Raw genomic sequence first — 9002 nt, forward strand, 5'->3', positions numbered from 1 at the left:
CTTGTTCAATGCATTTTTTGATAGATAATACCCTTCTGAACTTTGGGTTAAAAGTTCACCCAATGTTTTCCTGCCCCAATTTTGTCACAAGCCAGAAATGCATATTTAGGTAAATAACAAAAAACGAAAATCTTGGGCTGCAGTTTTTGGTTGTAAAACGTCTTACATTAAATTTGGCAACAGAAAATCATTCCCAGATGTTATAAATACATGTACCTAACATCAGAAACAAGTATTGGTGGTTTGGTGCAATCATGTGAATTTAGATAATTAAATATATTAAATTTGTGCCAAAAAAAAAAAAAAAAAAACGCTTCAACTAGAAGTGAAACCAGCACACGGATGTTACATTTAGCTATGTTTATGTTTCATATATGAAAACAATTCACAACCTATTACGTCATGAAAGGTACACAAGAAGCAGCATACATTGGCCAAAAATACTACAATGCACCACAAACCTGGAACAAGGCAAAATGGACTAGATGGAAATAGATGCATTCAGAGCCCAGATTATTATAACATATAGAATATTTATTAAAGTATCAGATTGTGTCATCACAGCATGTCATTTATACCACCCACCCCCCACCCCTGCCCCCCACTCAAAAAATATTAATAAAAAAAATAAAATAAATAAAATACAAATCAAATGTGCATTCACAATAAAACCTTTGGAACTTCATTGGAACAGCTCTCTTTTTTTGGCAGACCAATTTAACAAAGGTCTGTGTTGTGGAAAAATGGAATACAGACATTTTTATTTTTGCTTGAAAAGTGTTAAAATGGAGAGTTAACATCTTGATAATGAAACAAACAAAATGTCAAATTTTACATAGATTTTACAGCCCTGCACTGTAAAGTGTCCTCGTATGCCCTGTGATTTTACAACCTGATGTTTTACCAGCTATGTGTTAGTGTCACTTTCTTGGCTTACGTCAGTAGACTCAGTAGTTGATGTATCTGATGAGTGAGGTACCCTGTCTAAAAGTTTGTCAGTTGTTGATAATGTCTCTACAAAAACCATTGCAGAGTTGTTGCTGGAAAGGGGTGTGAAAAACCAGCTGGGGGAAATCACATCTCAATCTTCGTTTCAGTATATACTGCCTGAAATAGAAAATTAAAGGGAAAGATGAGCACAAGATACACATATTCACATCACATTAGGGCTGCTCTATTATGGAAAAAAATAATCATCACAATTATTTTGGTAATAATTGAAATCAAGATTATTCAAAACAATTATATTTTGTTCAAATCAAGAAAATATTTAAACATTTGAAAATAAGACAATTACAATCATATGAAACTATAATTATGTAAGTTGCTTTTGGATCCAACAAAATTTACAATATATTATTATTATTATTATTATTATGACGTTAGCAAAAATTTGACGTTGGGGTGCAGTGTGTGCAGTAAGCTTGTTTTGACATGGGTGTGTGGTAAAATAACTCGTGTGGGCGTGCCACAACTCAAAATTTGTATTATTAGTGCTGCAGCTATCGAATATTTTGGTATTCGGATATCCTACTGAAAATTCTAGTGAATAATCGTATATTTGGATAGAAATAAAAATATACCTATAGGCCTATATACTTTCTTGGTCAAAGAATAATTATAAATACAGAAGACAAAAAAACACATTTGCATATAATAATTAACAACCAACTGGTTTTCAGTTTTAGAGAATCAATTTTATTTATTTATTTATTTTTAACTTAAATTGAGCTTGTCAGCAAACTATTTTTTTCTGAAACAGAGATTTTAGACAAATCTCTTCCCATAGATTTCAGACAATGTTTTTCAGTGTGAAGATTTATACGTTACCTGTAGTCTGAAGCATCAAGATCCCCGTGTTTCTTAACACTGTTAACAAACCTCTTAGCTTGTCCATTCTCATCACATCTTTGTCAACTATAATCCTTTGACGGATTACTTGTTCACAAAAGAGTTTGTAGCTCTCAGCATAGGGTTGTCTGAAACACACCTACACTCACTTAACATGTGCAGAGTCATGCTTTCTAATTAATGCTGTCTCGAAATGTAAACAGAATACAAGTGACATATTGCTGACCAATGCTTTACTTTTGAAATGTGTAATTTTAGCAAAGTGACAATGAAATAGTGCAATGTAACAACTCACATTTGTTCGTCCCTGGTTGCTGTTTCTGTTGACTTTAAGAACCTTGTGTAATCTCTGAAACAAAACTGCACCTCCATTGTGACACAGTCTTTTGTCTTGAATATGCAGAAGAATGGAACAGTCTTTCTTCATCTCAGCTGCCTGCAGCAACCCGCCTTTAGACAAAAAAGAATTACATTCTAAGTGTTATTGTCACATCACCTCTTTACAGTATATGGACATCACAGATTTAAGTAAAGTGTTTGTTGAGGTTGATGAGAGAGAGTTTGGGGAAAAGGGAGCGTGTAGCTGTGACTCTCTATTATGACTCTGATGGGCACAGGTAACTCGAGTTTGGTAACAACTGTTGGATTCACTCGATAAATCATTCAGCAGCTCGCGTTTTTAATAAACTATAGCCTTAAAACTTAACCTAGGAACAAATTATTTTCAGCCGTATACTAAATATCGGTCACATTAATAACAGAAATGGGCACGCGTGTGTGTAGCACATACCTGCTGACAATGTTTCTGCTTTGGCGAGATGATCCCTCTTCCGTGTGCCTTCCGATCCCAGATGAATATACTTTGAAATTTATTTTTACAAATGATGCAGATGGCTGGAAGGACGGGGCCAGCTGAAGCGATGGACAAACCTGAACGGGAACGAAGTTTTTCACCACTTTCTTTGTAACTTTTTTCTACTTTCGCTCTTCTTCGCTCTCCGACGTTGTGGTCGCCATTTTTGATATGCGGTTGCTATGGTGAGGAGAAAGCAGCAGCTACCTGATTGGCTCATGTGACCTAAATCACACCACTACCGACCTAATGGCACTACGCCCACACCGGAGATCACTGCGCCTCATCGCAAAATAGTGCCGGGGTTTCACCACCGAAAATACAAAATTGGCAGGTTTTCAGAGGGTGAACTCCACGGATTCTTACTTACTACTAATAAATCTATTTTATGAAGTAAAGATTATTTAGTGCCCCTGGTAGTGGAGCGAAACTGAACGAAAACGTGTGTGACCTGACGGCCTATCTTTAACAAAGCATACCCGGCTGTACGTTTCACCGAGAGTTACCAAAATTTGTAGAGGTATATAACAGCCCTCAAGGTACAAAAAACTCTTTTTGAACCATATGCTAAACCTAACAGGACGTCCTCCATTTTGATTTACTTTGGAATGTGTTGCCATTTTTTTTTGGCCATTTCATAGGGTTCATATTTTAACAAACTCCTCCTACAGAGTTCATCCGATCATCTTCAAACTTGGTGTGATTCATCTTAAGATGTTGAAAATGAAAAGTTATTGAAAGTTTTTTATTTCGTCACACGCTGTTGTTGTGGCATGCAGTTTTTGCAAAGGAAAAAAATCCTTCTTAATGAAGCATTCCCAGTTGTACGAAGCAGCTAGAGCGACGAAAAATTGTAGACATATGTAACAGCCCAGGATGTACAAAAAAGTCTCTTGGTGCCATGTGCTAAACCCAACAGGAAGTCCCCCAGGGGCCGGGCATCACATTTTGAGCAAAAAACCTCCACTTTAACGAAGCATTCCCGGTTTTACGTTTCACCTAGCGCTATGATAATTTGCAGGCATCCATAAGAGCCCACGATGTACAAAAAAGTCTCTTGGAACCATGTGCTAAACCAAACAGGAAGTCCGCCATTTTGATTTATGATGGGATTTGTTGCCATTTTTTGTGGCCTTTTTCAGGGGTCATATTTTAACGAACCCCTCCTACAAAATTTGTCCGACTGTCTTCAAACTTGGTGTGTTTCATCTTAAGATGTTTAAGATGCAAAGTAATCGAAAGTTTTTTATTTTGTCACACGCTGTTGCCATAGCAATGCATTGTTTGCCAAGTGCTGCTTTTTTTTTTTTTTTTTTATACATGTGTGAAAACTCAGGAAACTTTGCAAACACATCAGACTTGTCATGAACATGAATTTTTAGAGATTTATTGTGCAATTTGCAATAAATAGTGCCCTCTAGACATTTTTATGAAGCATTTCCGATTGTATGATTATGCTCGACCTACAAAAAAGTATTATGTAGCCATTTGCCAAACCAAAGAGGAAGTCCGCTATTTTGATTTTATTTTGGGAATTATACATCATTTTTGGCCTTTTTCATGAAACTTTGCACAGACATGGAAAAAACTAACATTTTAAATGGTCCTTGTTCCATGTAACAGTACCCCAACGTGCCAGTACCCTGACGTGCAAGTAACCCAACGTTGTGCTCAATAGCGCCCTCTAAGCATTTTTATGGAGCATTTCCAATTGTATGATTCAAGCGATACACAACTAAAGATGACTTGACCTAGATTTGTGAAAACTGGGAGGCATACCTATTAGCTTCGCATTTTTGAGACACTAAACGTGAACGTAAACTCACCAAATTTTACACACACATCAGGCCTGGCCAAAAATGTGATATTTTAAAGTCGCCATAGATGATAACAGAAAAATCGCTCTGGAGCGCCACCTACATAGGTTAAACGGATCCCTGTCCCGCTATGATTGTCCTACGGCTATGAAAATTGTGTGGCACCTGTAGCACATCCAGATGAACAAAAACCTCTTTGATATGTGTACCCTAAAATAGACAGGAAGTGAGATATGAGTATTTAAATGTCCAATTTTGGCCCATTTTTGCACATTTACAGGGGTCATACTTTTGCCCGCTTCTCCTACACGGTTAACCCGATTGACTTCAAACTTGGGATGTACCATCTCAACACCTGGGACAACATCATGGTAAAAAATCTAGAGTTTTTGACATACTATATGACGGCGGTGAGGCATCAAATTTAGAGTTTAATAATTCTTACTGAACGAAGCATTGCCGGTTGTACGTTTCACCTTGACTTACCAAAATTTGAAGAGGTATGTAACAGCCCTGGAGGTACAAAAAACTCTTTTTGAACCATCTGCAGCCGTATGCTAAACCTAAAAGGAAGTCCGCCATTTTGAATTTATTTTGGGAATTGCACACCATATTTTGCGTTTTGATTAAACTTTGCACACACAAGGCTTGTCAAAAACATTTTAGATGGTCCTTGTCCTATTTGACAGTACCCCAACATGCCAGTACCCCAACGTGCCAGTACCCCGACGTGCAAGTACCCCAACGTGGCCCGGGTTGCGAGGGCCCTTTATAGCTGCTCGCAGCTCTAGTTATTCTTATGATTATTATTCTCCGCAAACGATTGCATTTTTGAGACACTAAACGTGAACGAAAACTCACCAAACTTTACACACACGTCAGGCCTGCCGAAAAATGTGATATTTTAATGTCGCCATAGGTGATAACAGAAAAATGGCTCCATAGCGCCACCTACATAGGTTAAACGGATCCCTGACCCGCTATGATTGTCCGACGGCTATTAAAATTGTGTGGCACCTGTATCACATCCCGATGAACAAAAACCTCTTTGATATGTGTACCCTAAAATAGACAGGAAGTGAGGTATGATCATCTGAATGTCCAATTTTGGCCCAGTTTTGAACATTTACATGGATCAGACTATTGCCCGCTTCTCCTACACGGTTAACCCGATTGACTTCAAACTTGGGCTGTACCATCTCAACACCTGGGACAACATCATGGTAAAAAATCTAAAGTTTTTGACATACTATATGACGGTGGCGGGGCATCAAATTTACAGTTTCAAAATTCTTACTTAACAAAGCATTGCCGTGGTACGTTTAATTGAGAGCCACGAAAATTGGTACACATATGTAACAGACTATGATCTACAAAAAACTCTTTTTGAACCATATGCTAAACCTAACAGGAAGTCCGCCAGAGGCGAGGCATCAAATTTTGTGTTTCAAAATTCTTATTTAATGAAGCATTCCCGGCTGTACATTTCACCTAGAGTTACCAACATTTGAAGACATATGTAACAGCCCTCAAGGTACAAAAAACTCTTTTTGAACCATATGCTAAACCGAACAGGAAGTCCGCCATTTTGATTTACTTTGGAACGTGTTGCCATTTTTTGGGCCATTTCATAGGGGTCTTATTTTAACGAACTCCTCCTACAGAGTTTATCCGATCATCTCCAAACTTGGTGTGATTCATCTTAAAATGTTGAAGATGAAAAGTTATTGAAAGCTTTTTATTTCGTCGCACGCTGTTGCCGTGGCATGCACAGTTTGCAAAGGAAAAAATTCCCTCTTAATGAAGCATTCACAGTTGTACGAAGCAGCGAGAGCTACGAAAATTTGGAGACAAATTTAACAGCCCACAATGTACAAAAAAGTCTCTTGGTGCCATGTGCTAAACCCAACAGGAAGTCCCGTAAGGGCCGGTCATCACATTTTGAGGTAAAAAACTCCCCTTTAACGAAGCATTCCCGGTTGTACGTTTCACCTAGCGCTATGATAATTTAGAGGCATACATAAGAGCCCACGATGTACAAAATAGTCTCTTGGAACCATCTTCCAAAACAAACAGGAAGTCCGCCATTTTGATTTACGTTGGGATTTGTAGCCATTTTTTGTGGCCTTTTTTAGGGGTCATATTTTCACGAACTCCTCCTACAAAATTTATCCGACTGTCTTCAAACTTGGTGTGCTTCATCTTAAGATGGTTAAGATACAAAGTTATCGAAAGTTATTTATTTTGTCCCACGCCGTTTCATGGCGATGCATTGTTTGCCAAGTAAAATGCTGCTTTTTTTTTTTTTGGTCTAAACATGTGCAAAAACTCATGAAACTTTACACACACATCAGGCTTGTCATAAGCATGAATATTTTAGAGATTTCTTATTAAATTTGCAATAAATGCTTCAATAGCGCCCTCTAGACATTTTTATGAAGTCTTTCCGATTATATGATTCAGCTAGATGTGTGAATATTGGCAGGCATGCCTAATATATTCAAAAAGTATTCTATATAGCCATGTGCCAATCCATTTTGATTTTATTTTGTTAATTGTGCATCATTTTTGGCCTTTCCATGAAACTTTACAAACACAAAGCATGGCAAAAACGTTTAAAATTTAGATGGTTTCCTATTTGACAGTACCCCAACATGCCAGTACCCCGACGTGCAAATACCCCAACGTGGCCCGGGCTGCGAGGGCCCTTTATAGCTGCTCGCAGCTCTAGTTATTCTTCTTATTATTCTTCTCCGCAAACAATCGCATTTTTGAGACACTAAACGTGACCGAAAACTCACCAAACTTTACACGCACATCAGGCCTGGCGAAAATTTTGATATTTTAAAGTCGCCATACATGATAACAGAAAAATGGCTCCTTAGCGCCCCCTACATAGGTTAAACGGATCCCTGTCCCGCTACGATTGTCCGACGGCTATGAAAATTGTGTGGCACCTGTAGCACATCCCAATGAACAAAAACCTCTTTGAAGTGTGTACCCTAAAATAGACAGAAAGTGAGGTATGAGTATTTAAATGTCCAATTTTTGCCAATTTTTGCACATTTACAGGGGTCATACTTTTGCCCGCTTCTCCTACACAGTTAACCCGATTGACTTCAAACTTGGGATGTACCATCTCAACATCTGGGACAACATCATTGTGAAAAATGAAAAGTTTTTGATATACTATATGACGGCGGCGGCGCATCAAATTTAGAGTTTAAAAATTCTTACTTCACGAAGCATTGCCGGTTGTACGTTTAATCTAGAGCTACGAAAATTGGTACACATATGTAACAGGCTATGACCTACAAAAAATTCTTTTTGAACCATATGCTAAACCAAACAGGAAGTCCACCATTTTGATTTATTTTGGAACGTGTAGCCATTTTTTTGGCCATTTCATTGGGGTCTTATTTTAACGAACTCCTCCTTCAGTGTTTATCCGATCATCTTTAAACTTGGTGTGATTCATCTTAAGATGTTGAAGATGAAAAGTTATTGAAAGCTTTGTATTTCGTCGCACGCTGTTGTCATGGCATGCACTGTTTTTAAAGGAAAAAAAAATATCCTTAAAGAAGCATTCCCATTTGTACGAAGCAGCTAGAGCTACGAAAATTTGTAGACATATGTAACAGCCCAAGATGTACAAAAAGGTCTCTTGGTGCCCTGTGCTAAACCCAACAGGAAGTCCCCCAGGGGCCGGGCATCACATTTTGAGCTAAAAAACTCCTCTTTAACAAAGCATACCCGGCTGTACGTTTCACATAGAGTTACCAAAATTTGTAGAGGTATATAACAGCCTTCGAGGTACAAAAAACTCTTTTTGAACCATATGCTAAACCTAACAGGACGTCCGCCATTTTGATTTACTTTGGAATGTGTTGCCATTTTTTTTTGGCCATTTCATAGGGGTCATATTTTAACAAACTCCTCCTACAGAGTTTATCCGATCATCTTCAAACTTGGTGTGATTCATCTTAAGATGTTGAAAATGAATAGTTATTGAAAGTTTTTTATTTCGTCACACGCTGTTGTCGTGGCATGCACTTTTTGCAAAGGAAAAAAATCCTTCTTAATGAAGCATTCCCAGTTGTACGAAGCAGCTAGAGCGACGAAAAATTGTAGACATATGTAACAGCCCAGGATGTACAAAAAAGTCTCTTGGTGCCATGTGCTTAACCCAACAGGAAGTCCCCCAGGGGCCGGGCATCACATTTTGAGCTAAAAAACTCTTTAACGAAGCATTCCCGGTTGTACGTTTCACCTAGCGCTATGATAATTTGCAGGCATACATAAGAGCCCATGATGTACAAAAAAGTCTCTTGGAACCATGTGCTAAACCAAACAGGTAGTCTGCCATTTTGATTTATGATGGGATTTGTTGCCATTTTTTGTGGCCTTTTTCAGGGGTCATATTTTAACGAACCCCTCCTACAAAATTTATCCAACTGTCTTCAAACTTGGTGTGTTTCATC

The 9002-nt window shown here is 38.1% G+C and overlaps 1 long non-coding RNA gene across 2 annotated transcripts; it reads right to left on the bottom strand.

Annotated features, from left to right (window-relative positions):
* Positions 1-655: 655 nt before the first annotated feature.
* LOC144027100 (uncharacterized) lies at positions 656-3203 on the bottom strand. Of its 2 annotated transcripts, none has more exons than XR_013285373.1 (3): positions 2642-3203; positions 2147-2301; positions 656-1979 (listed from the first exon to the last, which is right to left on the bottom strand). It is a non-coding gene; the product is annotated as an uncharacterized LOC144027100 (long non-coding RNA). The 2 variants fall into 2 exon arrangements; XR_013285372.1 differs by having other exon boundaries at positions 656-1107; positions 1831-2301.
* Positions 3204-9002: the final 5799 nt, after the last annotated feature.

This window comes from Festucalex cinctus, chromosome 10 (genome assembly GCF_051991245.1).
Source record: "Festucalex cinctus isolate MCC-2025b chromosome 10, RoL_Fcin_1.0, whole genome shotgun sequence".
Taxonomy (NCBI): domain Eukaryota; kingdom Metazoa; phylum Chordata; class Actinopteri; order Syngnathiformes; family Syngnathidae; genus Festucalex; species Festucalex cinctus.